The sequence below is a fragment of the Numida meleagris genome, chromosome 13 (assembly GCF_002078875.1).
Source record: "Numida meleagris isolate 19003 breed g44 Domestic line chromosome 13, NumMel1.0, whole genome shotgun sequence".
Taxonomy (NCBI): domain Eukaryota; kingdom Metazoa; phylum Chordata; class Aves; order Galliformes; family Numididae; genus Numida; species Numida meleagris.
This window is the reverse complement of record NC_034421.1, coordinates 14,400,925-14,406,924: the sequence shown is the minus strand read 5'-3', so window position 1 is coordinate 14,406,924 and position 6,000 is coordinate 14,400,925. Positions and strand designations below refer to the sequence as shown.

Below are 6,000 nucleotides of genomic sequence, written 5' to 3'. Positions count from 1 at the left end.
AACCATCACACCCAACAACCATCACACCCAACAGCCATCACACTCAACAACCATCACACCCAACAACCATCACACCCAAGAGCCATCACATTGAACAACCACCATGCTGAACAGCCATCACACCCAACAGCCATCACACCCAGCAACCATCACACCCAGCAGCCATCACACCCAGCAGCCATCACACCCAGCAGCCATCTCATCGAACAACCATCACACCTCACAACCATCGCACGGACCCGGCCCCCCCCGTCCGCCAGGCACGCATGCGCGCTCCCGTCCTGAGGCGGCGACGCCTTTTGCGCATGCGCGCGGCGCCCCCGTGTCTCTGTCGGGTGGGTGGGGGTGCGTGTGCGCGGCGCTGACGGGAGCGGCGGCGGTAAGGGCTCTGGCACGGCACGGCGGGGCGGGGGGAGCCTTATCCGGCAGCGGTGTCCTGCCGGGCGGCCCTCTGCTCTGCCCCGCTGCGTGGGGCTGAGGCGAAGGGCCCGGGGCCGGGCTCGGGCGGTGCCTGGAGGGCTCGCGGATAGCAGCGGGGCCGCCCCGGGGCGCGGGGTCGCCGTGTCGCCGCTGCGCGCCGCCGCTTTCAGGGTCCGGGCGGAGCGTGCGCCTCAGAGCACGGAGGGCAGAGCCCCGCAGCTGGCTTCGCTGGATGCTTGGAAGGTTTCACAGAACCCGAGTAAAACGTGGCTACCCGTTTATTTCTGTGTTGGTCTCTGTCTAGGAGCCGCTCTCCCCGGCGTGGATGCAGCAGATCCTCGTGTGGAGGATCGCTGTGGGGCTGGGGCTGGCAGGACGCGTTCCGGCTGAGCGGCCCGGGGGTCCCCCCTGTGCCCCGCACGCAGCGCGGGAGCTGCCCGGCCTGGAGGCGCGGGGCCGAGCTCCGCAGCCGCAGTGCTGGTTCTGCACAGAGCCCCGGGACCACGAAACCGTGAGCGTTTGTGGCCGGTTCCTGCAGCGAGCTGGAGCGCCTGGAAGCTCTTCTGGCTTAAATGCGGGCCAAGATGGATTGCTGGAGTGGCCGGGAATGCTCCGAGCGCAGAAATGACACAGATCACAGCTAGGTATTACCAGAAAAAGGCATTCCCTGCTAGAATACCCTGCTTCTCGCAGTCGCTAATAGATAGACATCTGTCGCAGGTGGTTACTTTGTAGAAGCGGCACTGATAAGTTGTGTCTAAGGGCTCCAGCAGGGTTTTGTGTTAGCTTCTTGTTGCTTCCCAGCGGTACGTGGTGCTTACGTCCTTCATCATTTGCGAAATGGATGTGGGTATTGTTGCACAACAGTTAGCAGTTAGGAATCTTGCTTCTGAGCGTCTTTTCTTTCATTAATATTTGAAAATTCGCCGGTGTTTGTGCAGCTCGAGTTTGAACACGAGGGAGAGCGCTTTCTGCTTCTCTTTCTCGCTGTTAATAATTAAATGCTGCCAGGTAAATGTTTGTAACAGGCTGCCCATGAACCTTGCACGTCTTTAAGCACCTGTGCGCATCCCAGCCCTCTCCTTCTGTTGCAGCCTTTGGTTAATCCCCTTGGTTGTTTTTTTCTTCATTCTGTTGTCTAGAAACCTTGAAACAGCCCCTCTCTCTCCATCAGCCTTGTTATTGGGATTGTAAACTGGAATACGCTACGGCTGCACTAAATTAATGTGGCCATAAATTCAGGACAGGCAAGCAAGTAAAGCAAACCAGTCCGCACTGCTTATGTCTCTCACTGTCTCCAAGAACAAGGTTACTGCAATCTGATAATGCTGCCCTGGCATTTGTTTAGATCACATGTGCTTTTGCTTCAGTGATGAAGCTGCATAGAGTTGGTGACAAGTGAATTACAGACCGTAAATTCGGTCCTTGCTGTTCTTGCAGCTCTTTAGAACCCGTCCCGCTCTGCCTGTTAGGTTGGAGAGGCTGATAAAGCTGCTTGTGCTAGGCTGCATGGATACCTGCTCGGAAGCAGATAGACGTGGTAGAACTTGAAATAAGCTGTGTTATTGTCTGGAGGAAAAATGGCTATTTTCCGTTTGTATATAGCCTTGAATTGTGGCTAATTAAAGAACTAAAATTTCTCTTAGAAGTCCAGTACGTTCCTTTGGGAGTGCCATTATGGTCAGCTTTAAATGGAATGTTGAGGTAGGTTTGCATGGTGTGTGGTTTAGGGTGGGGGCTTGCAGGAGAGTTTATGTAAGTAGTGCTGGTCTTTGGCCGCTGTGTCCCCTTGTACTTGACCAGGCAGTCACACGACCTGTCTGATACAAAAATAGAGCTAATTGCACTGTATTAATGATTGACTTGCATGGATTCTGTGTGGGTGGGTGGGTGTACGTGCTGGAGGCATCCAGCTGTGGAATCAGCTGTTCGAAGTTCTCTGAACTAATGCACGAGTGCACTCTTATCTGTGTTGCACCTGCACTTAGGCTTCACCGTATCTCGTTTGTTCTCCTCTTGCTTAAACTTTCCAAGTTAGAGGGCGGCTTCCTCGGCTCTCTAACGTGTTGCAAAAGAGCACGAGTTGTTGATCGCGGTGTCTCAGGGAAGGAATTCCACAGGCTGGCTGCATTAGTGAGCGTGCTGAGTTGTGCTTGGTACGTACGCGGCTGCGTTCTGCTAGCAGTAGGTAGAACTTGTGTGTGGCTGCTCCGGCGTTGGATTGTTTTGTTAGGATTTTCTCAGGGGGGAAACAATGTAAAGAAGAAGTAATGGTACAGAATGTTGCTCTAAGGGCTGTGTTTTGGAGGAAACTACAGCTGGGTTATTTCCAAATCTGCTAGGCTGATCGTCATTCATTTGAAAAGAAATTCTGTGTTCATCAGATTAGTTCAGACTTTCCCACCTAATAGGACAAGGGTCTGGTGTATCTCTGTATGTATATCTAAGCCTATGCTATGCTACATGTCTTCAGAGTCAGGGTATTTTTGTTTCAGAACTGGGGATAAATATTGTAAGCTGCAGAGCTAATGCTCTAAAATCCCTTCCCTGTGCAGGAAATACCTGAGATTGCCAATGAGGAGAGACACTTTCTAGAGGCTGCCCATTTCACACAGAATGTCTGCCCTTCCTGTAATTGTGTAGATCAGAACACTGGGCAGCACTGGGACAGAGGAGCCAGCAATGAACTACAAAGAGAACACTGGCTAAAAGTATTTATTACAAAGGTGCCACCAACAGTAATCCTGCTTGTGGTTCGAGAGACTGGAAGTAGTTGTTGCTGCTGTGAGTACTTTAATAATATGGTTAATTAGCTGCTCTTCTGAACTGTGAGGGTATCTGTCCCCTTGTTCTCAGTGGTGTGAAGGCTGGAAGCCATGCAGAGGTTCAAGCAGATGCCTCTTAAGGGTTATGAAGGTCACTGAGGCACCTAATGCGTGTGGATGCTCCCACCGCATCGCTGGCCCAATCTGAACTTCTGTTTCCTTACCAACAGACCCAGCAGGAGGAAGGAAGTCATAAGAAGATCTATAGCAGGACAAGTTCTGAGGTAAGGAATTGTAAGATCACTTCACTCTATGGGACGGAGGGCTGTTTGGGCTGTTTCTTTTTTTGGTCTCTTTGTTTTGTATGATATCCTCACTGTTTAGAGGAAATGTTTGCTTTTTAATCTGATGCCCCAAGGGGACAAGAGTCCTGCTGGTGCTCTGTGTCTCAGTACAGCTCCAGCAGTCTCCTCCCACGGAGGGACTGGTATCCATGGGCTGGGGCAGCCACATTTCTTGGAGGGGTAGACATGCTTTAAGTCCCCTTAAGTTTATTCAGAATGAACGTGTGGGTAAAGAATGTCATCCAGCACCAGGCCTCTCATCTGCCCCATCTCCTAACCATTCATCTGTCTCAGTGGCCCTCTCACAGGGCTAATCTTCCCACCAATGTGACTAGAGATTAGTACTCTGCAGTAATAGAAAGATTAAAAACTCAGCAACCGCGGTGTTGTTGGAAATGCCATTTGATTATGAAGTCAGCACTGAAATAAGGTAGTGCTAGTTTGGGATTCTGCAGTGCTTGCTTTTGCAGTGTAAAATGCTGCATCTGTACTATTGCTGCTCCAGAAGAGATGTTCATTGCTACTCACTGGGTTTTAGTAGGGCATAACTTCCGAGGGGCTACAGAGATAAGAATCAAAATGAAGCAACATGTTGTTTGAGTTCCCTGAAATAGGATTATTGGCATTCTGCCTGCAGTCGGACCCTGCTTTCCTTGTAAGGTGTATTTGGAAGTGTCTTAGTGTCAGTGTATGAATTTTTTTCTTGGTGCAGGGTAGCCTACCTGGTGTTGTTTCAGAATTGGAGTAATCCATTAGCAGGGATAGCAGGTCACTGAAGCTTTTCTTTGGGGCAGCCTTGGAGTAGATCCACAGAGCTTTATGGAGCTGGAAGAGAATGAATTCTTTGCAGGTTGACAGCTTTAACTTTGTAATTTTCACAATGTTCATTTACTGTAAATCAGCTTTTGTTTTCTGAGTTAAAACCTCTATACCTTTAGCACTTAGTGGAGAGTGTAAGATAGTCTGAAATGGAAGCATTTTGCTGCTCTGTTTTCAGCTGGCAGTTGAACATGTGAGACTGCAAAACCTACCCTGGAATACACAAGATCCGTTGACAGCTGCTGTTGTGAGTGGTGTGTGCCTTACTTACTTGCAAACTTATTTGCAAACTGCAGGAAGGCATGCAACATTTCCAAAGACTCCTTGCAGAGTAAGGACTTGTGTGCTCAATTAGCACAGAGTTTTTGGTTCTTCTGCCCATCATCTAACTTAGGTTTCCCTTACACAGTCCTTAATTGCCGGACTGAAGCTTTTTGTATACATACATTATGTGCACGTATACACACCGAGTACCTGTATTTGAGTGGACAATGTATTTGTATTGACACAGTGCAGGTTGCAACTGTCATGAGCTAGTTCTGCTCATCAAGGCTTCCCTGCAGCCTGCAAGCAGGGCTCCTGATTCTCCCTGCCCAGCCTGCTGGCGCGTTGTTCAATCCTGCATGGGAAAGGCTCCTGTTTTGTGAAACAGGAAGACAGAAAGAGGAAAGCATGGCAGCATGGTATAACATGACTTGCAGAGTGGTGGAGATGGGCTGTGTTGGTCAGGGGATCTGAACCTGCTGTGCTTTGTGTGCAGTGTGTTCTGTAGCTCCGTGGCTGCACAGGGTGCACTGTTGTGTAGAGACTGACCCAGAGCAAAACAAAATGGTTCAGAGAAAATCCTTGGGCTCGCTGCTGCGACACTTGGTCATGAAAACTATTGGAAACTGACCACAAACTGGTCAGCTAGGGGTGGGAGAGATCTAGGACGAACACGTGCTTTAAGAAAAAACACATTTTGGAGTGGTTTTCAGATACTAGTAAACTCTTAAGAGTCACCATTGTCTGTGAAATGCTTCTTGACTTTTAGTCTTTTAATAGCTGAGTTAGGCCCTTTTCTGGTATCTTAGATTCTATCTTCTACTTGTAAAAATCTGTGTTTCCATCATTTGTGCTGTCAGCTGGTGTGCTGAACCTGAGGCAAGAAATTAAACGTGGTTCCATATACTCCTATGGGGAAAGTCTAGATAGGAGAAAACAGAAATCTGTGTCCAACATAAATAAACACAGACACTATGTCTAAGAGGAGAACACTTCAAAGCGCAGAAGTTTAAAGATATTTTTCAGCCATTAAATGTTTATAATGGGTTAAGATGTAGAGGTGATAAATGTCAAACTGATGGCAAGCTTTCAATGCAAGAGAGCAGGAAAATTGATTGTTTTATTGCATATGGATTTGCTGTTATGTCAGAGCTTTGCTCTGATGGTTGCTGTTTGTCTTTGGCTGCACGTAGTGGGCTCCTTTCCCAAACGGAGAAAGATGTAAAGTCAGGTGTTTAAAAAAAGGGAATGTACACTGAACATACAGTCTTCAGTCTTTAATTCTTACTCAGTCTTGTTTGCTTTGCGAGCGGTTGGGTGTTGTTCCTCTGTGGTGTCTTTTCGTAAGCACAGCTCATGGAATCAGCAGTGATCCAGTGTTAGAAGTG

The 6,000-nt window shown here is 48.6% G+C and overlaps 1 protein-coding gene across 9 annotated transcripts in view; it reads left to right on the top strand.

Annotated features, from left to right (window-relative positions):
• The window catches only part of TBC1D24 (TBC1 domain family member 24), a 28,396-nt gene continuing 22,670 nt past the window's right edge, over positions 275-6,000 (top strand). For 2 of the 9 annotated variants that reach the window (XM_021411108.1, XM_021411112.1), the window contains exons 1-4: positions 307-379; positions 725-1,064; positions 2,976-3,204; positions 3,416-3,469. The gene's annotated coding sequence lies outside the window, so the exon portion shown is untranslated. Of the gene's footprint in view, positions 380-724; positions 1,065-2,975; positions 3,205-3,415; positions 3,470-6,000 lie in introns of all 9 variants that reach the window. The other 7 variants (XM_021411107.1, XM_021411111.1, XM_021411115.1 and 4 more) reach the window with 5 other exon arrangements.